The sequence below is a fragment of the Lithobates pipiens genome, unplaced genomic scaffold (assembly GCF_037356315.1).
Source record: "Lithobates pipiens isolate NorthernLeopardFrog02 unplaced genomic scaffold, aLitPip1_a1.2 Scaffold_3, whole genome shotgun sequence".
NCBI classification, from domain to species: Eukaryota; Metazoa; Chordata; class Amphibia; order Anura; family Ranidae; genus Lithobates; species Lithobates pipiens.
This window is the reverse complement of record NW_027507790.1, coordinates 203,772,298-203,800,208: the sequence shown is the minus strand read 5'-3', so window position 1 is coordinate 203,800,208 and position 27,911 is coordinate 203,772,298. Positions and strand designations below refer to the sequence as shown.

At 46.0% G+C, this 27,911-nt stretch overlaps 1 protein-coding gene and 10 non-coding genes across 12 annotated transcripts in view; all 11 read right to left on the bottom strand.

Annotated features, from left to right (window-relative positions):
- SLC38A9 (solute carrier family 38 member 9) overlaps positions 1-27,911 on the bottom strand; it is a 252,387-nt gene that overhangs the window by 89,546 nt on the left and 134,930 nt on the right. The gene's annotated exons all lie outside the window — the stretch shown is intronic.
- On the bottom strand, positions 361-524 carry LOC143941710 (U1 spliceosomal RNA). The gene has a single exon (XR_013264390.1). It is a non-coding gene; the product is annotated as a U1 spliceosomal RNA (small nuclear RNA).
- LOC143941546 (U1 spliceosomal RNA) lies at positions 3,309-3,472 on the bottom strand. Its single transcript, XR_013264235.1, has one exon. It is a non-coding gene; the product is annotated as a U1 spliceosomal RNA (small nuclear RNA).
- Positions 6,266-6,429, bottom strand: LOC143941545 (U1 spliceosomal RNA). The gene has a single exon (XR_013264234.1). It is a non-coding gene; the product is annotated as a U1 spliceosomal RNA (small nuclear RNA).
- Positions 9,224-9,387, bottom strand: LOC143941544 (U1 spliceosomal RNA). The gene has a single exon (XR_013264233.1). It is a non-coding gene; the product is annotated as a U1 spliceosomal RNA (small nuclear RNA).
- LOC143941543 (U1 spliceosomal RNA) lies at positions 12,182-12,345 on the bottom strand. Its single transcript, XR_013264231.1, has one exon. It is a non-coding gene; the product is annotated as a U1 spliceosomal RNA (small nuclear RNA).
- LOC143941542 (U1 spliceosomal RNA) lies at positions 15,139-15,302 on the bottom strand. Its single transcript, XR_013264230.1, has one exon. It is a non-coding gene; the product is annotated as a U1 spliceosomal RNA (small nuclear RNA).
- Positions 18,093-18,256, bottom strand: LOC143941541 (U1 spliceosomal RNA). The gene has a single exon (XR_013264229.1). It is a non-coding gene; the product is annotated as a U1 spliceosomal RNA (small nuclear RNA).
- LOC143941540 (U1 spliceosomal RNA) lies at positions 21,050-21,213 on the bottom strand. Its single transcript, XR_013264228.1, has one exon. It is a non-coding gene; the product is annotated as a U1 spliceosomal RNA (small nuclear RNA).
- On the bottom strand, positions 24,008-24,171 carry LOC143941537 (U1 spliceosomal RNA). Its single transcript, XR_013264227.1, has one exon. It is a non-coding gene; the product is annotated as a U1 spliceosomal RNA (small nuclear RNA).
- On the bottom strand, positions 26,966-27,129 carry LOC143941536 (U1 spliceosomal RNA). The gene has a single exon (XR_013264226.1). It is a non-coding gene; the product is annotated as a U1 spliceosomal RNA (small nuclear RNA).

Here is a 27,911-nt window from a genome sequence, read left to right as displayed (position 1 = left end):
CGGGAGGTGAAAAGTAGTTGTGGAGGCAAGAGTGTCAAAGGTAGAGAAAGAGACCCTATATGCTAAATGCAAGGGGATGAACAGGCAAGTCCAAAAGAGGACCATGTTTGGCAGCGATCAGCTTTTAAGCATTGCTGTTTACAGAGTGGAATGGCGTAGGGGCCTGTAGCACATACGAGTAGCCAGGGAAATCTGTACATAGGCAAAGCAATTGTGTAAAAACTGTGGCGCGCGGGCAAGCTACGTAGCGCGCTTGTGTAAACGGGAGAAGGCTGTCTATAAAAACACTGGGAAACAGCCGAGATGTTGACAAGCACAAAAATAGGTGTTTTTTTGAAAGCCGTTTTTAACCAAGATGATCAGGGGAAAGCGCGAACGCAGTCCCCCACTACCACAAATTATGCAGTCGAGTTTCCTGCATTTGAGGAAATCGCAGGGGTCAGCACAGCCGGAGTGCAATGGCCGAGCCTCGCCCTGCGAGAACCACCTTCATGATCATGGTATCTCCCCTGCCAGGTAAGTATGAGTTGGAATTGACCAGCTAGTGCTCCCCGGTCGGGGCACGCCTCCACCAAGTTATGGAAGCTTCCTGGACGTGGGACAAACTAGCCTTCCTCAGCGTTACACCACAAGCCAGCCATATCCCCCTAAAACAGTTAAGAGTCGTTAATCTGCCCCTAATAGATAAAATGTCCCCCAAATGTCTGGATTCTATGAAAAGGAATCTGAAAAACCAAACATTCCCAGCGTACACTGCAGCAGCACATAATTTTGCATACGGGGAGGGCCCTTAAGCACCCAGCCACAGCGTAGCGTCCCTCCACTAAACAAAGCCCGTAGCCTATTGCATATCAAAGGGCGCCGACGCTACACTGTTCACAAGCCTGTCTGCTCTAACTCACTCGCTGACCTACTCACGAGTCAGGATGTTAACTCTCACTTGTGTCAGTATGAAATGGCTGAACGCTTGTAAAAAAAACACAGTAAGAACTCAAGGCAAACAACTAAGCGCGCAGCTAAAATTCATCAGTGTGAACAGTTACATCTGCCAAAAACATTTTGAATTCCCTGCACCCTTCAACCTCTGCGACGATGCCTAAAGGCAGCTCTGAGCAAAAGTTTCAGGCAGGTGTGAAGAAATACTGCAAAGTAAGAATGCTTTTACATTTTATCGTTTTTTTTGGTTTTGTTTTTTGTTTTTTCATCAATTCTCAAAGTCAGAGAACAGAAGAAAAATCTACATCAAATCAATGTTTGGCGTGACTACCTTTTGGCTTCAAACCGGCATCGATTTTTACTCTTGCACAAAGTCAGGGATTTTGTAGGATTAGAGTCAGGCGTGTGATTAACCAAATTATACCAAAGCAGGGGCAAATGATCCTTAACATATATGTAGGCTGAAACACAGTCATTAACGGACACAGAAACAGCTGCGTAGGAGGCTTAAAACTGGGTGAAGCACAGCTAAAGTCTGCCACTAAGGTGAGGTTGTAGAAGATAGTTTCCAGTCCCAAGCCTTACACCATGGCAAGACTGAGCACAGAAACAAAGTCACAAGGTAGTTTGACTGCATCAGCAAAGTCACTCCCTGGCAAAGATTTCAAAGCAGACTGGGGTTTTAAGGTGCGCCGGTCAAGCTCTTTTAAAGGAGCGAAAAGAAAACGGGCAACGTTGAGGATCGGAGACGCAGTGTTCGGCCGAGGAAACCTATTGCAGCAGATGAAAAACACATCATATGTTTACTTTCCTTCGACATCGGAAAAAGTCCAGCACTGCCATCAGCACACGGAACTGGTGGAATCCAGTTGGACACAGGTATACCCATTTACTGTCCGCAGAAGTCTGGCCAGAGGCGGCCTTCATGGAAGAATTGCAGCCAAACAGCCATACCTCCGATGTGGAAACAAGTCTCCGCCACTCAACTATGCACGAAAACATAGTAACTGGGGTACAGAAAAATGCCAGCGGGTCCTCTCGACTGAGGGGTCAAACTTTGAAGTATTAGGCTGTTGCAGGAGGCAGTTTGTTTGCAGAAGGGCTGGAGATCAGGACAAAAATGAGTGTCTGCGGGCAACCGTGAAGCATTGCGGAGGTTCCCTACAAGTCTGGGGTTGCTTGCATTTCAGCAAATGGAGTGGGAGATTTGGTGAGGATCAATGGTGTCGACGATGCGAAGGTATACGGGCAGATATTTATCCATCGTGCCATACCATCAGGGAAGCGTGTGATTGGCCCCAAATTTACTCTGCAGCAGGACAATGACCTCAAACATACAGCCAATGTCATTAAGAACGATCTTCAGCGTAAAGAACAACAAAGAGTCCTGGGAGTAATGGTTTAGCCCCCACAGAGCCCCCGATTTCATCATCATCGAGTCTGTCTGGGATTAGAGGAAAAGAAAAGAGGGAAGGATGTGAGGCAGCCTACATCCACAGAAGATCTGGGGTTGGTTCTCCAAGATGTTTGGAACAACCTGTCTGCCGAGTTCCTTCGAAAACTGTGTGCACAAGCGTACCTAGAAACAATTATGCCGTATTGAAGGCAAAAGGGTGGCGACACCAAATACCGATTTGATTTGGATTTCTCTTCTGTTCATTGACTTTCCATTTTGTTAATTGATAAAAAACTATTAACACTTCTATTTCTGAAAGCATTCTTAATCGACAGCATTTTTTCACACCTGCCTAAAACGTTTGCACAGTAGTGTATTCGGAGGGAGGGGAATAAAAATAAACAAAATAAATTTAAAAAAAAGCAAAAAACACAAAAAAGGACGCCGAGTGCCATCTCTCCAACACCCGTACATTCCTGAAGCCCAGCAGGGTAGAAATGGTTGGAGGAACCTGTCCTATTTTCTATGTTCCCCCCCTAAAGAGTAAAACTTGTGTGATGAGTTTCTTCGGTTTGTGAGTCCAAGGCCATGATTGGGAATGATCTGGAGAGGCAGGCGGGAGGTGAAAAGTAGTTGTGGAGGCAAGAGTGTCAAAGGTAGAGAAAGAGACCCTATATGCTAAATGCAGGGGGATGAACAGGCAAGTCCAAAAGAGGACCATGTTTGGCAGCGATCAGCTTTTAAGCATTGCTGTTTACAGAGTGGAATGGCGTAGGGGCCTGTAGCACATACGAGTAGCCAGGGAAATCTGTACATAGGCAAAGCAATTGTGTAAAAACTGTGGCGCGCGGGCAAGCTACGTAGCGCGCTTGTGTAAACGGGAGAAGGCTGTCTATAAAAACACTGGGAAACAGCCGAGATGTTGACAAGCACAAAAATAGGTGTTTTTTTGAAAGCTGTTTTTAACCAAGATGATCAGGGGAAAGCGCGAACGCAGTCCCCCACTACCACAAATTATGCAGTCGAGTTTCCTGCATTTGAGGAAATCGCAGGGGTCAGCACAGCCGGAGTGCAATGGCCGAGCCTCGCCCTGGGAGAACCACCTTCATGATCATGGTATCTCCCCTGCCAGGTAAGTATGAGTTGGAATTGACCAGCTAGTGCTCCCCGGTCGGGGCACGCCTCCACCAAGTTATGGAAGCTTCCTGGACGTGGGACAAACTAGCCTTCCTCAGCGTTACACCACAAGCCAGCCATATCCCCCTAAAACAGTTAAGAGTCGTTAATCTGCCCCTAATAGATAAAATGTCCCCCAAATGTCTGGATTCTATGAAAAGGAATCTGCAAAACCAAACATTCCCAGCGTACACTGCAGCAGCACATAATTTTGCATACGGGGAGGGCCCTTAAGCACCCAGCCACAGCGTAGCGTCCCTCCACTAAACAAAGCCCGTAGCCTATTGCATATCAAAGGGCGCCGACGCTACACTGTTCACAAGCCTGTCTGCTCTAACTCACTCGCTGACCTACTCACGAGTCAGGATGTTAACTCTCACTTGTGTCAGTATGAAATGGCTGAACGCTTGTAAAAAAAACACAGTAAGAACTCAAGGCAAACAACTAAGCGCGCAGCTAAAATTCATCAGTGTGAACAGTTACATCTGCCAAAAACATTTTGAATTCCCTGCACCCTTCAACCTCTGCGACGATGCCTAAAGGCAGCTCTGAGCAAAAGTTTCAGGCAGGTGTGAAGAAATACTGCAAAGTAAGAATGCTTTTACATTTTATCGTTTTTTTGTTTTGTTTTTTGTTTTGTTTTTTTTCATCAATTCTCAAAGTCAGAGAACAGAAGAAAAATCTACATCAAATCAATGTTTGGCGTGACTACCTTTTGGCTTCAAACCGGCATCGATTTTTACTCTTGCACAAAGTCAGGGATTTTGTAGGATTAGAGTCAGGCGTGTGATTAACCAAATTATACCAAAGCAGGGGCAAATGATCCTTAACATATATGTAGGCTGAAACACAGTCATTAACGGACACAGAAACAGCTGCGTAGGAGGCTTAAAACTGGGTGAAGCACAGCTAAAGTCTGCCACTAAGGTGAGGTTGTAGAAGATAGTTTCCAGTCCCAAGCCTTACACCATGGCAAGACTGAGCACAGAAACAAAGTCACAAGGTAGTTTGACTGCATCAGCAAAGTCACTCCCTGGCAAAGATTTCAAAGCAGACTGGGGTTTTAAGGTGCGCCGGTCAAGCTCTTTTAACGGAGCGAAAAGAAAACGGGCAACGTAGAGGATCGGAGACGCAGTGTTCGGCCGAGGAAACCTATTGCAGCAGATGAAAAACACATCATATGTTTACTTTCCTTCGACATTGGAAAAAGTCCAGCACTGCCATCAGCCCACGGAACTGGTGGAATCCAGTTGGACCCAGGTATACCCATTTACTGTCCGCAGAAGTCTGGCCAGAGGCGGCCTTCATGGAAGAATTGCAGCCAAACAGCCATTCCTCCGATGTGGAAACAAGTCTCCGCCACTCAACTATGCACGAAAACATAGTAACCGGGGTGCAGAAAAATGCCAGCGGGTCCTCTCGACTGAGGGGTCAAACTTTGAAGTATTAGGCTGTTGCAGGAGGCAGTTTGTTTGCAGAAGGGCTGGAGATCGGGACAAAAATGAGTGTCTGCGGGCAACCGTGAAGCATTGCGGAGGTTCCCTACAAGTCTGGGGTTGCTTGCATTTCAGCAAATGGAGTGGGAGATTTGGTGAGGATCAATGGTGTCGACGATGCGAAGGTATACGGGCAGATATTTATCCATCGTGCCATACCATCAGGGAAGCGTGTGATTGGCCCCAAATTTACTCTGCAGCAGGACAATGACCTCAAACATACAGCCAATGTCATTAAGAACGATCTTCAGCGTAAAGAACAACAAAGAGTCCTGGGAGTAATGGTTTAGCCCCCACAGAGCCCCCGATTTCATCATCATCGAGTCTGTCTGGGATTAGAGGAAAAGAAAAGAGGGAAGGATGTGAGGCAGCCTACATCCACAGAAGATCTGGGGTTGGTTCTCCAAGATGTTTGGAACAACCTGTCTGCCGAGTTCCTTCGAAAACTGTGTGCACAAGCGTACCTAGAAACAACTATGCCGTATTGAAGGCAAAAGGGTGGCGACACCAAATACCGATTTGATTTGGATTTCTCTTCTGTTCATTGACTTTCCATTTTGTTAATTGATAAAAAACTATTAACACTTCTATTTCTGAAAGCATTCTTAATCGACAGCATTTTTTCACACCTGCCTAAAACGTTTGCACAGTAGTGTATTCGGAGGGAGGGGAATAAAAATAAATAAACAAAATAAATTTAAAAAAAAGCAAAAAACACAAAAAAGGACGCCGAGTGCCATCTCTCCAACACCCGTACATTCCTGAAGTCCAGCAGGGTAGAAATGGTTGGAGGAACCTGTCCTATTTTCTATGTTCCCCCCCTAAAGAGTAAAACTTGTGTGATGAGTTTCTTCGGTTTGTGAGTCCAAGGCCATGATTGGGAATGATCTGGAGAGGCAGGCGGGAGGTGAAAAGTAGTTGTGGAGGCAAGAGTGTCAAAGGTAGAGAAAGAGACCCTATATGCTAAATGCAGGGGGATGAACAGGCAAGTCCAAAAGAGGACCATGTTTGGCAGCGATCAGCTTTTAAGCATTGCTGTTTACAGAGTGGAATGGCGTAGGGGCCTGTAGCACATACGAGTAGCCAGGGAAATCTGTACATAGGCAAAGCAATTGTGTAAAAACTGTGGCGCGCGGGCAAGCTACGTAGCGCGCTTGTGTAAACGGGAGAAGGCTGTCTATAAAAACACTGGGAAACAGCCGAGATGTTGACAAGCACAAAAATAGGTGTTTTTTTGAAAGCTGTTTTTAACCAAGATGATCAGGGGAAAGCGCGAACGCAGTCCCCCACTACCACAAATTATGCAGTCGAGTTTCCTGCATTTGAGGAAATCGCAGGGGTCAGCACAGCCGGAGTGCAATGGCCGAGCCTCGCCCTGGGAGAACCACCTTCATGATCATGGTATCTCCCCTGCCAGGTAAGTATGAGTTGGAATTGACCAGCTAGTGCTCCCCGGTCGGGGCACGCCTCCACCAAGTTATGGAAGCTTCCTGGACGTGGGACAAACTAGCCTTCCTCAGCGTTACACCACAAGCCAGCCATATCCCCCTAAAACAGTTAAGAGTCGTTAATCTGCCCCTAATAGATAAAATGTCCCCCAAATGTCTGGATTCTATGAAAAGGAATCTGCAAAACCAAACATTCCCAGCGTACACTGCAGCAGCACATAATTTTGCATACGGGGAGGGCCCTTAAGCACCCAGCCACAGCGTAGCGTCCCTCCACTAAACAAAGCCCGTAGCCTATTGCATATCAAAGGGCGCCGACGCTACACTGTTCACAAGCCTGTCTGCTCTAACTCACTCGCTGACCTACTCACGAGTCAGGATGTTAACTCTCACTTGTGTCAGTATGAAATGGCTGAACGCTTGTAAAAAAAACACAGTAAGAACTCAAGGCAAACAACTAAGCGCGCAGCTAAAATTCATCAGTGTGAACAGTTACATCTGCCAAAAACATTTTGAATTCCCTGCACCCTTCAACCTCTGCGACGATGCCTAAAGGCAGCTCTGAGCAAAAGTTTCAGGCAGGTGTGAAGAAATACTGCAAAGTAAGAATGCTTTTACATTTTATCGTTTTTTTGGTTTTGTTTTTTGTTTTGTTTTTTTTCATCAATTCTCAAAGTCAGAGAACAGAAGAAAAATCTACATCAAATCAATGTTTGGCGTGACTACCTTTTGGCTTCAAACCGGCATCGATTTTTACTCTTGCACAAAGTCAGGGATTTTGTAGGATTAGAGTCAGGCGTGTGATTAACCAAATTATACCAAAGCAGGGGCAAATGATCCTTAACATATATGTAGGCTGAAACACAGTCATTAACGGACACAGAAACAGCTGCGTAGGAGGCTTAAAACTGGGTGAAGCACAGCTAAAGTCTGCCACTAAGGTGAGGTTGTAGAAGATAGTTTCCAGTCCCAAGCCTTACACCATGGCAAGACTGAGCACAGAAACAAAGTCACAAGGTAGTTTGACTGCATCAGCAAAGTCACTCCCTGGCAAAGATTTCAAAGCAGACTGGGGTTTTAAGGTGCGCCGGTCAAGCTCTTTTAAAGGAGCGAAAAGAAAACGGGCAACGTTGAGGATCGGAGACGCAGTGTTCGGCCGAGGAAACCTATTGCAGCAGATGAAAAACACATCATATGTTTACTTTCCTTCGACATCGGAAAAAGTCCAGCACTGCCATCAGCACACGGAACTGGTGGAATCCAGTTGGACCCAGGTATACCCATTTACTGTCCGCAGAAGTCTGGCCAGAGGCGGCCTTCATGGAAGAATTGCAGCCAAACAGCCATACCTCCGATGTGGAAACAAGTCTCCGCCACTCAACTATGCACGAAAACATAGTAACTGGGGTACAGAAAAATGCCAGCGGGTCCTCTCGACTGAGGGGTCAAACTTTGAAGTATTAGGCTGTTGCAGGAGGCAGTTTGTTTGCAGAAGGGCTGGAGATCGGGACAAAAATGAGTGTCTGCGGGCAACCGTGAAGCATTGCGGAGGTTCCCTACAAGTCTGGGGTTGCTTGCATTTCAGCAAATGGAGTGGGAGATTTGGTGAGGATCAATGGTGTCGACGATGCGAAGGTATACGGGCAGATATTTATCCATCGTGCCATACCATCAGGGAAGCGTGTGATTGGCCCCAAATTTACTCTGCAGCAGGACAATGACCTCAAACATACAGCCAATGTCATTAAGAACGATCTTCAGCGTAAAGAACAACAAAGAGTCCTGGGAGTAATGGTTTAGCCCCCACAGAGCCCCCGATTTCATCATCATCGAGTCTGTCTGGGATTAGAGGAAAAGAAAAGAGGGAAGGATGTGAGGCAGCCTACATCCACAGAAGATCTGGGGTTGGTTCTCCAAGATGTTTGGAACAACCTGTCTGCCGAGTTCCTTCGAAAACTGTGTGCACAAGCGTACCTAGAAACAACTATGCCGTATTGAAGGCAAAAGGGTGGCGACACCAAATACCGATTTGATTTGGATTTCTCTTCTGTTCATTGACTTTCCATTTTGTTAATTGATAAAAAACTATTAACACTTCTATTTCTGAAAGCATTCTTAATCGACAGCATTTTTTCACACCTGCCTAAAACGTTTGCACAGTAGTGTATTCGGAGGGAGGGGAATAAAAATAAATAAACAAAATAAATTTAAAAAAAAGCAAAAAACACAAAAAAGGACGCCGAGTGCCATCTCTCCAACACCCGTACATTCCTGAAGTCCAGCAGGGTAGAAATGGTTGGAGGAACCTGTCCTATTTTCTATGTTCCCCCCCTAAAGAGTAAAACTTGTGTGATGAGTTTCTTCGGTTTGTGAGTCCAAGGCCATGATTGGGAATGATCTGGAGAGGCAGGCGGGAGGTGAAAAGTAGTTGTGGAGGCAAGAGTGTCAAAGGTAGAGAAAGAGACCCTATATGCTAAATGCAGGGGGATGAACAGGCAAGTCCAAAAGAGGACCATGTTTGGCAGCGATCAGCTTTTAAGCATTGCTGTTTACAGAGTGGAATGGCGTAGGGGCCTGTAGCACATACGAGTAGCCAGGGAAATCTGTACATAGGCAAAGCAATTGTGTAAAAACTGTGGCGCGCGGGCAAGCTACGTAGCGCGCTTGTGTAAACGGGAGAAGGCTGTCTATAAAAACACTGGGAAACAGCCGAGATGTTGACAAGCACAAAAATAGGTGTTTTTTTGAAAGCTGTTTTTAACCAAGATGATCAGGGGAAAGCGCGAACGCAGTCCCCCACTACCACAAATTATGCAGTCGAGTTTCCTGCATTTGAGGAAATCGCAGGGGTCAGCACAGCCGGAGTGCAATGGCCGAGCCTCGCCCTGGGAGAACCACCTTCATGATCATGGTATCTCCCCTGCCAGGTAAGTATGAGTTGGAATTGACCAGCTAGTGCTCCCCGGTCGGGGCACGCCTCCACCAAGTTATGGAAGCTTCCTGGACGTGGGACAAACTAGCCTTCCTCAGCGTTAGACCACAAGCCAGCCATATCCCCCTAAAACAGTTAAGAGTCGTTAATCTGCCCCTAATAGATAAAATGTCCCCCAAATGTCTGGATTCTATGAAAAGGAATCTGCAAAACCAAACATTCCCAGCGTACACTGCAGCAGCACATAATTTTGCATACGGGGAGGGCCCTTAAGCACCCAGCCACAGCGTAGCGTCCCTCCACTAAACAAAGCCCGTAGCCTATTGCATATCAAAGGGCCCTGACGCTACACTGTTCACAAGCCTGTCTGCTCTAACTCACTCGCTGACCTACTCACGAGTCAGGATGTTAACTCTCACTTGTGTCAATATGAAATGGCTGAACGCTTGTAAAAAAAACACAGTAAGAACTCAAGGCAAACAACTAAGCGCACAGCTAAAATTCATCAGTGTGAACAGTTACATCTGCCAAAAACATTTTGAATTCCCTGCACCCTTCAACCTCTGCGACGATGCCTAAAGGCAGCTCTGAGCAAAAGTTTCAGGCAGGTGTGAAGAAATACTGCAAAGTAAGAATGCTTTTACATTTTATCGTTTTTTTGTTTTTGTTTTTTGTTTTGTTTTTTTTCATCAATTCTCAAAGTCAGAGAACAGAAGAAAAATCTACATCAAATCAATGTTTGGCGTGACTACCTTTTGGCTTCAAACCGGCATCGATTTTTACTCTTGCACAAAGTCAGGGATTTTTTAGGATTAGAGTCAGGGGTGTGATTAACCAAATTATACCAAAGCAGGGGCAAATGATCCTTAACATATATGTAGGCTGAAACACAGTCATTAACGGACACAGAAACAGCTGCGTAGGAGGCTTAAAACTGGGTGAAGCACAGCTAAAGTCTGCCACTAAGGTGAGGTTGTAGAAGATAGTTTCCAGTCCCAAGCCTTACACCATGGCAAGACTGAGCACAGAAACAAAGTCACAAGGTAGTTTGACTGCATCAGCAAAGTCACTCCCTGGCAAAGATTTCAAAGCAGACTGGGGTTTTAAGGTGCGCCGGTCAAGCTCTTTTAAAGGAGCGAAAAGAAAACGGGCAACGTTGAGGATCGGAGACGCAGTGTTCGGCCGAGGAAACCTATTGCAGCAGATGAAAAACACATCATATGTTTACTTTCCTTCGACATCGGAAAAAGTCCAGCACTGCCATCAGCCCACGGAACTGGTGGAATCCAGTTGGACCCAGGTATACCCATTTACTGTCCGCAGAAGTCTGGCCAGAGGCGGCCTTCATGGAAGAATTGCAGCCAAACAGCCATACCTCCGATGTGGAAACAAGTCTCCGCCACTCAACTATGCACGAAAACATAGTAACTGGGGTACAGAAAAATGCCAGCGGGTCCTCTCGACTGAGGGGTCAAACTTTGAAGTATTAGGCTGTTGCAGGAGGCAGTTTGTTTGCAGAAGGGCTGGAGATCGGGACAAAAATGAGTGTCTGCGGGCAACCGTGAAGCATTGCGGAGGTTCCCTACAAGTCTGGGGTTGCTTGCATTTCAGCAAATGGAGTGGGAGATTTGGTGAGGATCAATGGTGTCGACGATGCGAAGGTATACGGGCAGATATTTATCCATCGTGCCATACCATCAGGGAAGCGTGTGATTGGCCCCAAATTTACTCTGCAGCAGGACAATGACCTCAAACATACAGCCAATGTCATTAAGAACGATCTTCAGCGTAAAGAACAACAAAGAGTCCTGGGAGTAATGGTTTAGCCCCCACAGAGCCCCCGATTTCATCATCATCGAGTCTGTCTGGGATTAGAGGAAAAGAAAAGAGGGAAGGATGTGAGGCAGCCTACATCCACAGAAGATCTGGGGTTGGTTCTCCAAGATGTTTGGAACAACCTGTCTGCCGAGTTCCTTCGAAAACTGTGTGCACAAGCGTACCTAGAAACAACTATGCCGTATTGAAGGCAAAAGGGTGGCGACACCAAATACCGATTTGATTTGGATTTCTCTTCTGTTCATTGACTTTCCATTTTGTTAATTGATAAAAAACTATTAACACTTCTATTTCTGAAAGCATTCTTAATCGACAGCATTTTTTCACACCTGCCTAAAACGTTTGCACAGTAGTGTATTCGGAGGGAGGGGAATAAAAATAAATAAACAAAATAAATTTAAAAAAAAGCAAAAAACACAAAAAAGGACGCCGAGTGCCATCTCTCCAACACCCGTACATTCCTGAAGTCCAGCAGGGTAGAAATGGTTGGAGGAACCTGTCCTATTTTCTATGTTCCCCCCCTAAAGAGTAAAACTTGTGTGATGAGTTTCTTCGGTTTGTGAGTCCAAGGCCATGATTGGGAATGATCTGGAGAGGCAGGCGGGAGGTGAAAAGTAGTTGTGGAGGCAAGAGTGTCAAAGGTAGAGAAAGAGACCCTATATGCTAAATGCAGGGGGATGAACAGGCAAGTCCAAAAGAGGACCATGTTTGGCAGCGATCAGCTTTTAAGCATTGCTGTTTACAGAGTGGAATGGCGTAGGGGCCTGTAGCACATACGAGTAGCCAGGGAAATCTGTACATAGGCAAAGCAATTGTGTAAAAACTGTGGCGCGCGGGCAAGCTACGTAGCGCGCTTGTGTAAATGGGAGAAGGCTGTCTATAAAAACACTGGGAAACAGCCGAGATGTTGACAAGCACAAAAATAGGTGTTTTTTTGAAAGCTGTTTTTAACCAAGATGATCAGGGGAAAGCGCGAACGCAGTCCCCCACTACCACAAATTATGCAGTCGAGTTTCCTGCATTTGAGGAAATCGCAGGGGTCAGCACAGCCGGAGTGCAATGGCCGAGCCTCGCCCTGGGAGAACCACCTTCATGATCATGGTATCTCCCCTGCCAGGTAAGTATGAGTTGGAATTGACCAGCTAGTGCTCCCCGGTCGGGGCACGCCTCCACCAAGTTATGGAAGCTTCCTGGACGTGGGACAAACTAGCCTTCCTCAGCGTTACACCACAAGCCAGCCATATCCCCCTAAAACAGTTAAGAGTCGTTAATCTGCCCCTAATAGATAAAATGTCCCCCAAATGTCTGGATTCTATGAAAAGGAATCTGCAAAACCAAACATTCCCAGCGTACACTGCAGCAGCACATAATTTTGCATACGGGGAGGGCCCTTAAGCACCCAGCCACAGCGTAGCGTCCCTCCACTAAACAAAGCCCGTAGCCTATTGCATATCAAAGGGCCCTGACGCTACACTGTTCACAAGCCTGTCTGCTCTAACTCACTCGCTGACCTACTCACGAGTCAGGATGTTAACTCTCACTTGTGTCAGTATGAAATGGCTGAACGCTTGTAAAAAAAACACAGTAAGAACTCAAGGCAAACAACTAAGCGCGCAGCTAAAATTCATCAGTGTGAACAGTTACATCTGCCAAAAACATTTTGAATTCCCTGCACCCTTCAACCTCTGCGACGATGCCTAAAGGCAGCTCTGAGCAAAAGTTTCAGGCAGGTGTGAAGAAATACTGCAAAGTAAGAATGCTTTTACATTTTATCGTTTTTTGGTTTTGTTTTTTGTTTTGTTTTTTTTCATCAATTCTCAAAGTCAGAGAACAGAAGAAAAATCTACATCAAATCAATGTTTGGCGTGACTACCTTTTGGCTTCAAACCGGCATCAATTTTTACTCTTGCACAAAGTCAGGGATTTTGTAGGATTAGAGTCAGGCGTGTGATTAACCAAATTATACCAAAGCAGGGGCAAATGATCCTTAACATATATGTAGGCTGAAACACAGTCATTAACGGACACAGAAACAGCTGCGTAGGAGGCTTAAAACTGGGTGAAGCACAGCTAAAGTCTGCCACTAAGGTGAGGTTGTAGAAGATAGTTTCCAGTCCCAAGCCTTACACCATGGCAAGACTGAGCACAGAAACAAAGTCACAAGGTAGTTTGACTGCATCAGCAAAGTCACTCCCTGGCAAAGATTTCAAAGCAGACTGGGGTTTTAAGGTGCGCCGGTCAAGCTCTTTTAAAGGAGCGAAAAGAAAACGGGCAACGTTGAGGATCGGAGACGCAGTGTTCGGCCGAGGAAACCTATTGCAGCAGATGAAAAACACATCATATGTTTACTTTCCTTCGACATCGGAAAAAGTCCAGCACTGCCATCAGCCCACGGAACTGGTGGAATCCAGTTGGACCCAGGTATACCCATTTACTGTCCGCAGAAGTCTGGCCAGAGGCGGCCTTCATGGAAGAATTGCAGCCAAACAGCCATACCTCCGATGTGGAAACAAGTCTCCGCCACTCAACTATGCACGAAAACATAGTAACTGGGGTACAGAAAAATGCCAGCGGGTCCTCTCGACTGAGGGGTCAAACTTTGAAGTATTAGGCTGTTGCAGGAGGCAGTTTGTTTGCAGAAGGGCTGGAGATCGGGACAAAAATGAGTGTCTGCGGGCAACCGTGAAGCATTGCGGAGGTTCCCTACAAGTCTGGGGTTGCTTGCATTTCAGCAAATGGAGTGGGAGATTTGGTGAGGATCAATGGTGTCGACGATGCGAAGGTATACGGGCAGATATTTATCCATCGTGCCATACCATCAGGGAAGCGTGTGATTGGCCCCAAATTTACTCTGCAGCAGGACAATGACCTCAAACATACAGCCAATGTCATTAAGAACGATCTTCAGCGTAAAGAACAACAAAGAGTCCTGGGAGTAATGGTTTAGCCCCCACAGAGCCCCCGATTTCATCATCATCGAGTCTGTCTGGGATTAGAGGAAAAGAAAAGAGGGAAGGATGTGAGGCAGCCTACATCCACAGAAGATCTGGGGTTGGTTCTCCAAGATGTTTGGAACAACCTGTCTGCCGAGTTCCTTCGAAAACTGTGTGCACAAGCGTACCTAGAAACAACTATGCCGTATTGAAGGCAAAAGGGTGGCGACACCAAATACCGATTTGATTTGGATTTCTCTTCTGTTCATTGACTTTCCATTTTGTTAATTGATAAAAAACTATTAACACTTCTATTTCTGAAAGCATTCTTAATCGACAGCATTTTTTCACACCTGCCTAAAACGTTTGCACAGTAGTGTATTCGGAGGGAGGGGAATAAAAATAAATAAACAAAATAAATTTAAAAAAAAGCAAAAAACACAAAAAAGGACGCCGAGTGCCATCTCTCCAACACCCGTACATTCCTGAAGTCCAGCAGGGTAGAAATGGTTGGAGGAACCTGTCCTATTTTCTATGTTCCCCCCCTAAAGAGTAAAACTTGTGTGATGAGTTTCTTCGGTTTGTGAGTCCAAGGCCATGATTGGGAATGATCTGGAGAGGCAGGCGGGAGGTGAAAAGTAGTTGTGGAGGCAAGAGTGTCAAAGGTAGAGAAAGAGACCCTATATGCTAAATGCAGGGGGATGAACAGGCAAGTCCAAAAGAGGACCATGTTTGGCAGCGATCAGCTTTTAAGCATTGCTGTTTACAGAGTGGAATGGCGTAGGGGCCTGTAGCACATACGAGTAGCCAGGGAAATCTGTACATAGGCAAAGCAATTGTGTAAAAACTGTGGCGCGCGGGCAAGCTACGTAGCGCGCTTGTGTAAACGGGAGAAGGCTGTCTATAAAAACACTGGGAAACAGCCAAGATGTTGACAAGCACAAAAATAGGTGTTTTTTTGAAAGCTGTTTTTAACCAAGATGATCAGGGGAAAGCGCGAACGCAGTCCCCCACTACCACAAATTATGCAGTCGAGTTTCCTGCATTTGAGGAAATCGCAGGGGTCAGCACAGCCGGAGTGCAATGGCCGAGCCTCGCCCTGGGAGAACCACCTTCATGATCATGGTATCTCCCCTGCCAGGTAAGTATGAGTTGGAATTGACCAGCTAGTGCTCCCCGGTCGGGGCACGCCTCCCCCAAGTTATGGAAGCTTCCTGGACGTGGGACAAACTAGCCTTCCTCAGCGTTACACCACAAGCCAGCCATATCCCCCTAAAACAGTTAAGAGTCGTTAATCTGCCCCTAATAGATAAAATGTCCCCCAAATGTCTGGATTCTATGAAAAGGAATCTGCAAAACCAAACATTCCCAGCGTACACTGCAGCAGCACATAATTTTGCATACGGGGAGGGCCCTTAAGCACCCAGCCACAGCGTAGCGTCCCTCCACTAAACAAAGCCCGTAGCCTATTGCATATCAAAGGGCGCCGACGCTACACTGTTCACAAGCCTGTCTGCTCTAACTCACTCGCTGACCTACTCACGAGTCAGGATGTTAACTCTCACTTGTGTCAGTATGAAATGGCTGAACGCTTGTAAAAAAAACACAGTAAGAACTCAAGGCAAACAACTAAGCGCGCAGCTAAAATTCATCAGTGTGAACAGTTACATCTGCCAAAAACATTTTGAATTCCCTGCACCCTTCAACCTCTGCGACGATGCCTAAAGGCAGCTCTGAGCAAAAGTTTCAGGCAGGTGTGAAGAAATACTGCAAAGTAAGAATGCTTTTACATTTTATCGTTTTTTTGGTTTTGTTTTTTGTTTTGTTTTTTTTCATCAATTCTCAAAGTCAGAGAACAGAAGAAAAATCTACATCAAATCAATGTTTGGCGTGACTACCTTTTGGCTTCAAACCGGCATCGATTTTTACTCTTGCACAAAGTCAGGGATTTTGTAGGATTAGAGTCAGGCGTGTGATTAACCAAATTATACCAAAGCAGGGGCAAATGATCCTTAACATATATGTAGGCTGAAACACAGTCATTAACGGACACAGAAACAGCTGCGTAGGAGGCTTAAAACTGGGTGAAGCACAGCTAAAGTCTGCCACTAAGGTGAGGTTGTAGAAGATAGTTTCCAGTCCCAAGCCTTACACCATGGCAAGACTGAGCACAGAAACAAAGTCACAAGGTAGTTTGACTGCATCAGCAAAGTCACTCCCTGGCAAAGATTTCAAAGCAGACTGGGGTTTTAAGGTGCGCCGGTCAAGCTCTTTTAAAGGAGCGAAAAGAAAACGGGCAACGTTGAGGATCGGAGACGCAGTGTTCGGCCGAGGAAACCTATTGCAGCAGATGAAAAACACATCATATGTTTACTTTCCTTCGACATCGGAAAAAGTCCAGCACTGCCATCAGCACACGGAACTGGTGGAATCCAGTTGGACCCAGGTATACCCATTTACTGTCCGCAGAAGTCTGGCCAGAGGCGGCCTTCATGGAAGAATTGCAGCCAAACAGCCATACCTCCGATGTGGAAACAAGTCTCCGCCACTCAACTATGCACGAAAACATAGTAACCGGGGTGCAGAAAAATGCCAGCGGGTCCTCTCGACTGAGGGGTCAAACTTTGAAGTATTAGGCTGTTGCAGGAGGCAGTTTGTTTGCAGAAGGGCTGGAGAGCGGTACAAAAATGAGTGTCTGCGGGCAACCGTGAAGCATTGCGGAGGTTCCCTACAAGTCTGGGGTTGCTTGCATTTCAGCAAATGGAGTGGGAGATTTGGTGAGGATCAATGGTGTCGACGATGCGAAGGTATACGGGCAGATATTTATCCATCGTGCCATACCATCAGGGAAGCGTGTGATTGGCCCCAAATTTACTCTGCAGCAGGACAATGACCTCAAACATACAGCCAAAGTCATTAAGAACGATCTTCAGCGTAAAGAACAACAAAGAGTCCTGGGAGTAATGGTTTAGCCCCCACAGAGCCCCCGATTTCATCATCATCGAGTCTGTCTGGGATTAGAGGAAAAGAAAACAGGGAAGGATGTGAGGCAGCCTACATCCACAGAAGATCTGGGGTTGGTTCTCCAAGATGTTTGGAACAACCTGTCTGCCGAGTTCCTTCGAAAACTGTGTGCACAAGCGTACCTAGAAACAATTATGCCGTATTGAAGGCAAAAGGGTGGCGACACCAAATACCGATTTGATTTGGATTTCTCTTCTGTTCATTGACTTTCCATTTTGTTAATTGATAAAAAACTATTAACACTTCTATTTCTGAAAGCATTCTTAATCGACAGCATTTTTTCACACCTGCCTAAAACGTTTGCACAGTAGTGTATTCGGAGGGAGGGGAATAAAAATAAACAAAATAAATTTAAAAAAAAGCAAAAAACACAAAAAAGGACGCCGAGTGCCATCTCTCCAACACCCGTACATTCCTGAAGCCCAGCAGGGTAGAAATGGTTGGAGGAACCTGTCCTATTTTCTATGTTCCCCCCCTAAAGAGTAAAACTTGTGTGATGAGTTTCTTCGGTTTGTGAGTCCAAGGCCATGATTGGGAATGATCTGGAGAGGCAGGCGGGAGGTGAAAAGTAGTTGTGGAGGCAAGAGTGTCAAAGGTAGAGAAAGAGACCCTATATGCTAAATGCAGGGGGATGAACAGGCAAGTCCAAAAGAGGACCATGTTTGGCAGCGATCAGCTTTTAAGCATTGCTGTTTACAGAGTGGAATGGCGTAGGGGCCTGTAGCACATACGAGTAGCCAGGGAAATCTGTACATAGGCAAAGCAATTGTGTAAAAACTGTGGCGCGCGGGCAAGCTACGTAGCGCGCTTGTGTAAACGGGAGAAGGCTGTCTATAAAAACACTGGGAAACAGCCGAGATGTTGACAAGCACAAAAATAGGTGTTTTTTTGAAAGCTGTTTTTAACCAAGATGATCAGGGGAAAGCGCGAACGCAGTCCCCCACTACCACAAATTATGCAGTCGAGTTTCCTGCATTTGAGGAAATCGCAGGGGTCAGCACAGCCGGAGTGCAATGGCCGAGCCTCGCCCTGGGAGAACCACCTTCATGATCATGGTATCTCCCCTGCCAGGTAAGTATGAGTTGGAATTGACCAGCTAGTGCTCCCCGGTCGGGGCACGCCTCCACCAAGTTATGGAAGCTTCCTGGACGTGGGACAAACTAGCCTTCCTCAGCGTTACACCACAAGCCAGCCATATCCCCCTAAAACAGTTAAGAGTCGTTAATCTGCCCCTAATAGATAAAATGTCCCCCAAATGTCTGGATTCTATGAAAAGGAATCTGCAAAACCAAACATTCCCAGCGTACACTGCAGCAGCACATAATTTTGCATACGGGGAGGGCCCTTAAGCACCCAGCCACAGCGTAGCGTCCCTCCACTAAACAAAGCCCGTAGCCTATTGCATATCAAAGGGCGCCGACGCTACACTGTTCACAAGCCTGTCTGCTCTAACTCACTCGCTGACCTACTCACGAGTCAGGATGTTAACTCTCACTTGTGTCAGTATGAAATGGCTGAACGCTTGTAAAAAAAACACAGTAAGAACTCAAGGCAAACAACTAAGCGCGCAGCTAAAATTCATCAGTGTGAACAGTTACATCTGCCAAAAACATTTTGAATTCCCTGCACCCTTCAACCTCTGCGACGATGCCTAAAGGCAGCTCTGAGCAAAAGTTTCAGGCAGGTGTGAAGAAATACTGCAAAGTAAGAATGCTTTTACATTTTATCGTTTTTTTGTTTTGTTTTTTGTTTTGTTTTTTTTCATCAATTCTCAAAGTCAGAGAACAGAAGAAAAATCTACATCAAATCAATGTTTGGCGTGACTACCTTTTGGCTTCAAACCGGCATCGATTTTTACTCTTGCACAAAGTCAGGGATTTTGTAGGATTAGAGTCAGGCGTGTGATTAACCAAATTATACCAAAGCAGGGGCAAATGATCCTTAACATATATGTAGGCTGAAACACAGTCATTAACGGACACAGAAACAGCTGCGTAGGAGGCTTAAAACTGGGTGAAGCACAGCTAAAGTCTGCCACTAAGGTGAGGTTGTAGAAGATAGTTTCCAGTCCCAAGCCTTACACCATGGCAAGACTGAGCACAGAAACAAAGTCACAAGGTAGTTTGACTGCATCAGCAAAGTCACTCCCTGGCAAAGATTTCAAAGCAGACTGGGGTTTTAAGGTGCGCCGGTCAAGCTCTTTTAACGGAGCGAAAAGAAAACGGGCAACGTAGAGGATCGGAGACGCAGTGTTCGGCCGAGGAAACCTATTGCAGCAGATGAAAAACACATCATATGTTTACTTTCCTTCGACATTGGAAAAAGTCCAGCACTGCCATCAGCCCACGGAACTGGTGGAATCCAGTTGGACCCAGGTATACCCATTTACTGTCCGCAGAAGTCTGGCCAGAGGCGGCCTTCATGGAAGAATTGCAGCCAAACAGCCATTCCTCCGATGTGGAAACAAGTCTCCGCCACTCAACTATGCACGAAAACATAGTAACCGGGGTGCAGAAAAATGCCAGCGGGTCCTCTCGACTGAGGGGTCAAACTTTGAAGTATTAGGCTGTTGCAGGAGGCAGTTTGTTTGCAGAAGGGCTGGAGATCGGGACAAAAATGAGTGTCTGCGGGCAACCGTGAAGCATTGCGGAGGTTCCCTACAAGTCTGGGGTTGCTTGCATTTCAGCAAATGGAGTGGGAGATTTGGTGAGGATCAATGGTGTCGACGATGCGAAGGTATACGGGCAGATATTTATCCATCGTGCCATACCATCAGGGAAGCGTGTGATTGGCCCCAAATTTACTCTGCAGCAGGACAATGACCTCAAACATACAGCCAATGTCATTAAGAACGATCTTCAGCGTAAAGAACAACAAAGAGTCCTGGGAGTAATGGTTTAGCCCCCACAGAGCCCCCGATTTCATCATCATCGAGTCTGTCTGGGATTAGAGGAAAAGAAAAGAGGGAAGGATGTGAGGCAGCCTACATCCACAGAAGATCTGGGGTTGGTTCTCCAAGATGTTTGGAACAACCTGTCTGCCGAGTTCCTTCGAAAACTGTGTGCACAAGCGTACCTAGAAACAACTATGCCGTATTGAAGGCAAAAGGGTGGCGACACCAAATACCGATTTGATTTGGATTTCTCTTCTGTTCATTGACTTTCCATTTTGTTAATTGATAAAAAACTATTAACACTTCTATTTCTGAAAGCATTCTTAATCGACAGCATTTTTTCACACCTGCCTAAAACGTTTGCACAGTAGTGTATTCGGAGGGAGGGGAATAAAAATAAATAAACAAAATAAATTTAAAAAAAAGCAAAAAACACAAAAAAGGACGCCGAGTGCCATCTCTCCAACACCCGTACATTCCTGAAGTCCAGCAGGGTAGAAATGGTTGGAGGAACCTGTCCTATTTTCTATGTTCCCCCCCTAAAGAGTAAAACTTGTGTGATGAGTTTCTTCGGTTTGTGAGTCCAAGGCCATGATTGGGAATGATCTGGAGAGGCAGGCGGGAGGTGAAAAGTAGTTGTGGAGGCAAGAGTGTCAAAGGTAGAGAAAGAGACCCTATATGCTAAATGCAGGGGGATGAACAGGCAAGTCCAAAAGAGGACCATGTTTGGCAGCGATCAGCTTTTAAGCATTGCTGTTTACAGAGTGGAATGGCGTAGGGGCCTGTAGCACATACGAGTAGCCAGGGAAATCTGTACATAGGCAAAGCAATTGTGTAAAAACTGTGGCGCGCGGGCAAGCTACGTAGCGCGCTTGTGTAAACGGGAGAAGGCTGTCTATAAAAACACTGGGAAACAGCCGAGATGTTGACAAGCACAAAAATAGGTGTTTTTTTGAAAGCTGTTTTTAACCAAGATGATCAGGGGAAAGCGCGAACGCAGTCCCCCACTACCACAAATTATGCAGTCGAGTTTCCTGCATTTGAGGAAATCGCAGGGGTCAGCACAGCCGGAGTGCAATGGCCGAGCCTCGCCCTGGGAGAACCACCTTCATGATCATGGTATCTCCCCTGCCAGGTAAGTATGAGTTGGAATTGACCAGCTAGTGCTCCCCGGTCGGGGCACGCCTCCACCAAGTTATGGAAGCTTCCTGGACGTGGGACAAACTAGCCTTCCTCAGCGTTACACCACAAGCCAGCCATATCCCCCTAAAACAGTTAAGAGTCGTTAATCTGCCCCTAATAGATAAAATGTCCCCCAAATGTCTGGATTCTATGAAAAGGAATCTGCAAAACCAAACATTCCCAGCGTACACTGCAGCAGCACATAATTTTGCATACGGGGAGGGCCCTTAAGCACCCAGCCACAGCGTAGCGTCCCTCCACTAAACAAAGCCCGTAGCCTATTGCATATCAAAGGGCGCCGACGCTACACTGTTCACAAGCCTGTCTGCTCTAACTCACTCGCTGACCTACTCACGAGTCAGGATGTTAACTCTCACTTGTGTCAGTATGAAATGGCTGAACGCTTGTAAAAAAAACACAGTAAGAACTCAAGGCAAACAACTAAGCGCGCAGCTAAAATTCATCAGTGTGAACAGTTACATCTGCCAAAAACATTTTGAATTCCCTGCACCCTTCAACCTCTGCGACGATGCCTAAAGGCAGCTCTGAGCAAAAGTTTCAGGCAGGTGTGAAGAAATACTGCAAAGTAAGAATGCTTTTACATTTTATCGTTTTTTTGGTTTTGTTTTTTGTTTTGTTTTTTTTCATCAATTCTCAAAGTCAGAGAACAGAAGAAAAATCTACATCAAATCAATGTTTGGCGTGACTACCTTTTGGCTTCAAACCGGCATCGATTTTTACTCTTGCACAAAGTCAGGGATTTTGTAGGATTAGAGTCAGGCGTGTGATTAACCAAATTATACCAAAGCAGGGGCAAATGATCCTTAACATATATGTAGGCTGAAACACAGTCATTAACGGACACAGAAACAGCTGCGTAGGAGGCTTAAAACTGGGTGAAGCACAGCTAAAGTCTGCCACTAAGGTGAGGTTGTAGAAGATAGTTTCCAGTCCCAAGCCTTACACCATGGCAAGACTGAGCACAGAAACAAAGTCACAAGGTAGTTTGACTGCATCAGCAAAGTCACTCCCTGGCAAAGATTTCAAAGCAGACTGGGGTTTTAAGGTGCGCCGGTCAAGCTCTTTTAAAGGAGCGAAAAGAAAACGGGCAACGTTGAGGATCGGAGACGCAGTGTTCGGCCGAGGAAACCTATTGCAGCAGATGAAAAACACATCATATGTTTACTTTCCTTCGACATCGGAAAAAGTCCAGCACTGCCATCAGCACACGGAACTGGTGGAATCCAGTTGGACCCAGGTATACCCATTTACTGTCCGCAGAAGTCTGGCCAGAGGCGGCCTTCATGGAAGAATTGCAGCCAAACAGCCATACCTCCGATGTGGAAACAAGTCTCCGCCACTCAACTATGCACGAAAACATAGTAACTGGGGTACAGAAAAATGCCAGCGGGTCCTCTCGACTGAGGGGTCAAACTTTGAAGTATTAGGCTGTTGCAGGAGGCAGTTTGTTTGCAGAAGGGCTGGAGATCGGGACAAAAATGAGTGTCTGCGGGCAACCGTGAAGCATTGCGGAGGTTCCCTACAAGTCTGGGGTTGCTTGCATTTCAGCAAATGGAGTGGGAGATTTGGTGAGGATCAATGGTGTCGACGATGCGAAGGTATACGGGCAGATATTTATCCATCGTGCCATACCATCAGGGAAGCGTGTGATTGGCCCCAAATTTACTCTGCAGCAGGACAATGACCTCAAACATACAGCCAATGTCATTAAGAACGATCTTCAGCGTAAAGAACAACAAAGAGTCCTGGGAGTAATGGTTTAGCCCCCACAGAGCCCCCGATTTCATCATCATCGAGTCTGTCTGGGATTAGAGGAAAAGAAAAGAGGGAAGGATGTGAGGCAGCCTACATCCACAGAAGATCTGGGGTTGGTTCTCCAAGATGTTTGGAACAACCTGTCTGCCGAGTTCCTTCGAAAACTGTGTGCACAAGCGTACCTAGAAACAACTATGCCGTATTGAAGGCAAAAGGGTGGCGACACCAAATACCGATTTGATTTGGATTTCTCTTCTGTTCATTGACTTTCCATTTTGTTAATTGATAAAAAACTATTAACACTTCTATTTCTGAAAGCATTCTTAATCGACAGCATTTTTTCACACCTGCCTAAAACGTTTGCACAGTAGTGTATTCGGAGGGAGGGGAATAAAAATAAATAAACAAAATAAATTTAAAAAAAAGCAAAAAACACAAAAAAGGACGCCGAGTGCCATCTCTCCAACACCCGTACATTCCTGAAGTCCAGCAGGGTAGAAATGGTTGGAGGAACCTGTCCTATTTTCTATGTTCCCCCCCTAAAGAGTAAAACTTGTGTGATGAGTTTCTTCGGTTTGTGAGTCCAAGGCCATGATTGGGAATGATCTGGAGAGGCAGGCGGGAGGTGAAAAGTAGTTGTGGAGGCAAGAGTGTCAAAGGTAGAGAAAGAGACCCTATATGCTAAATGCAGGGGGATGAACAGGCAAGTCCAAAAGAGGACCATGTTTGGCAGCGATCAGCTTTTAAGCATTGCTGTTTACAGAGTGGAATGGCGTAGGGGCCTGTAGCACATACGAGTAGCCAGGGAAATCTGTACATAGGCAAAGCAATTGTGTAAAAACTGTGGCGCGCGGGCAAGCTACGTAGCGCGCTTGTGTAAACGGGAGAAGGCTGTCTATAAAAACACTGGGAAACAGCCGAGATGTTGACAAGCACAAAAATAGGTGTTTTTTTGAAAGCTGTTTTTAACCAAGATGATCAGGGGAAAGCGCGAACGCAGTCCCCCACTACCACAAATTATGCAGTCGAGTTTCCTGCATTTGAGGAAATCGCAGGGGTCAGCACAGCCGGAGTGCAATGGCCGAGCCTCGCCCTGGGAGAACCACCTTCATGATCATGGTATCTCCCCTGCCAGGTAAGTATGAGTTGGAATTGACCAGCTAGTGCTCCCCGGTCGGGGCACGCCTCCACCAAGTTATGGAAGCTTCCTGGACGTGGGACAAACTAGCCTTCCTCAGCGTTAGACCACAAGCCAGCCATATCCCCCTAAAACAGTTAAGAGTCGTTAATCTGCCCCTAATAGATAAAATGTCCCCCAAATGTCTGGATTCTATGAAAAGGAATCTGCAAAACCAAACATTCCCAGCGTACACTGCAGCAGCACATAATTTTGCATACGGGGAGGGCCCTTAAGCACCCAGCCACAGCGTAGCGTCCCTCCACTAAACAAAGCCCGTAGCCTATTGCATATCAAAGGGCCCTGACGCTACACTGTTCACAAGCCTGTCTGCTCTAACTCACTCGCTGACCTACTCACGAGTCAGGATGTTAACTCTCACTTGTGTCAATATGAAATGGCTGAACGCTTGTAAAAAAAACACAGTAAGAACTCAAGGCAAACAACTAAGCGCACAGCTAAAATTCATCAGTGTGAACAGTTACATCTGCCAAAAACATTTTGAATTCCCTGCACCCTTCAACCTCTGCGACGATGCCTAAAGGCAGCTCTGAGCAAAAGTTTCAGGCAGGTGTGAAGAAATACTGCAAAGTAAGAATGCTTTTACATTTTATCGTTTTTTTGTTTTTGTTTTTTGTTTTGTTTTTTTTCATCAATTCTCAAAGTCAGAGAACAGAAGAAAAATCTACATCAAATCAATGTTTGGCGTGACTACCTTTTGGCTTCAAACCGGCATCGATTTTTACTCTTGCACAAAGTCAGGGATTTTTTAGGATTAGAGTCAGGGGTGTGATTAACCAAATTATACCAAAGCAGGGGCAAATGATCCTTAACATATATGTAGGCTGAAACACAGTCATTAACGGACACAGAAACAGCTGCGTAGGAGGCTTAAAACTGGGTGAAGCACAGCTAAAGTCTGCCACTAAGGTGAGGTTGTAGAAGATAGTTTCCAGTCCCAAGCCTTACACCATGGCAAGACTGAGCACAGAAACAAAGTCACAAGGTAGTTTGACTGCATCAGCAAAGTCACTCCCTGGCAAAGATTTCAAAGCAGACTGGGGTTTTAAGGTGCGCCGGTCAAGCTCTTTTAAAGGAGCGAAAAGAAAACGGGCAACGTTGAGGATCGGAGACGCAGTGTTCGGCCGAGGAAACCTATTGCAGCAGATGAAAAACACATCATATGTTTACTTTCCTTCGACATCGGAAAAAGTCCAGCACTGCCATCAGCCCACGGAACTGGTGGAATCCAGTTGGACCCAGGTATACCCATTTACTGTCCGCAGAAGTCTGGCCAGAGGCGGCCTTCATGGAAGAATTGCAGCCAAACAGCCATACCTCCGATGTGGAAACAAGTCTCCGCCACTCAACTATGCACGAAAACATAGTAACTGGGGTACAGAAAAATGCCAGCGGGTCCTCTCGACTGAGGGGTCAAACTTTGAAGTATTAGGCTGTTGCAGGAGGCAGTTTGTTTGCAGAAGGGCTGGAGATCGGGACAAAAATGAGTGTCTGCGGGCAACCGTGAAGCATTGCGGAGGTTCCCTACAAGTCTGGGGTTGCTTGCATTTCAGCAAATGGAGTGGGAGATTTGGTGAGGATCAATGGTGTCGACGATGCGAAGGTATACGGGCAGATATTTATCCATCGTGCCATACCATCAGGGAAGCGTGTGATTGGCCCCAAATTTACTCTGCAGCAGGACAATGACCTCAAACATACAGCCAATGTCATTAAGAACGATCTTCAGCGTAAAGAACAACAAAGAGTCCTGGGAGTAATGGTTTAGCCCCCACAGAGCCCCCGATTTCATCATCATCGAGTCTGTCTGGGATTAGAGGAAAAGAAAAGAGGGAAGGATGTGAGGCAGCCTACATCCACAGAAGATCTGGGGTTGGTTCTCCAAGATGTTTGGAACAACCTGTCTGCCGAGTTCCTTCGAAAACTGTGTGCACAAGCGTACCTAGAAACAACTATGCCGTATTGAAGGCAAAAGGGTGGCGACACCAAATACCGATTTGATTTGGATTTCTCTTCTGTTCATTGACTTTCCATTTTGTTAATTGATAAAAAACTATTAACACTTCTATTTCTGAAAGCATTCTTAATCGACAGCATTTTTTCACACCTGCCTAAAACGTTTGCACAGTAGTGTATTCGGAGGGAGGGGAATAAAAATAAATAAACAAAATAAATTTAAAAAAAAGCAAAAAACACAAAAAAGGACGCCGAGTGCCATCTCTCCAACACCCGTACATTCCTGAAGTCCAGCAGGGTAGAAATGGTTGGAGGAACCTGTCCTATTTTCTATGTTCCCCCCCTAAAGAGTAAAACTTGTGTGATGAGTTTCTTCGGTTTGTGAGTCCAAGGCCATGATTGGGAATGATCTGGAGAGGCAGGCGGGAGGTGAAAAGTAGTTGTGGAGGCAAGAGTGTCAAAGGTAGAGAAAGAGACCCTATATGCTAAATGCAGGGGGATGAACAGGCAAGTCCAAAAGAGGACCATGTTTGGCAGCGATCAGCTTTTAAGCATTGCTGTTTACAGAGTGGAATGGCGTAGGGGCCTGTAGCACATACGAGTAGCCAGGGAAATCTGTACATAGGCAAAGCAATTGTGTAAAAACTGTGGCGCGCGGGCAAGCTACGTAGCGCGCTTGTGTAAATGGGAGAAGGCTGTCTATAAAAACACTGGGAAACAGCCGAGATGTTGACAAGCACAAAAATAGGTGTTTTTTTGAAAGCTGTTTTTAACCAAGATGATCAGGGGAAAGCGCGAACGCAGTCCCCCACTACCACAAATTATGCAGTCGAGTTTCCTGCATTTGAGGAAATCGCAGGGGTCAGCACAGCCGGAGTGCAATGGCCGAGCCTCGCCCTGGGAGAACCACCTTCATGATCATGGTATCTCCCCTGCCAGGTAAGTATGAGTTGGAATTGACCAGCTAGTGCTCCCCGGTCGGGGCACGCCTCCACCAAGTTATGGAAGCTTCCTGGACGTGGGACAAACTAGCCTTCCTCAGCGTTACACCACAAGCCAGCCATATCCCCCTAAAACAGTTAAGAGTCGTTAATCTGCCCCTAATAGATAAAATGTCCCCCAAATGTCTGGATTCTATGAAAAGGAATCTGCAAAACCAAACATTCCCAGCGTACACTGCAGCAGCACATAATTTTGCATACGGGGAGGGCCCTTAAGCACCCAGCCACAGCGTAGCGTCCCTCCACTAAACAAAGCCCGTAGCCTATTGCATATCAAAGGGCCCTGACGCTACACTGTTCACAAGCCTGTCTGCTCTAACTCACTCGCTGACCTACTCACGAGTCAGGATGTTAACTCTCACTTGTGTCAGTATGAAATGGCTGAACGCTTGTAAAAAAAACACAGTAAGAACTCAAGGCAAACAACTAAGCGCGCAGCTAAAATTCATCAGTGTGAACAGTTACATCTGCCAAAAACATTTTGAATTCCCTGCACCCTTCAACCTCTGCGACGATGCCTAAAGGCAGCTCTGAGCAAAAGTTTCAGGCAGGTGTGAAGAAATACTGCAAAGTAAGAATGCTTTTACATTTTATCGTTTTTTGGTTTTGTTTTTTGTTTTGTTTTTTTTCATCAATTCTCAAAGTCAGAGAACAGAAGAAAAATCTACATCAAATCAATGTTTGGCGTGACTACCTTTTGGCTTCAAACCGGCATCAATTTTTACTCT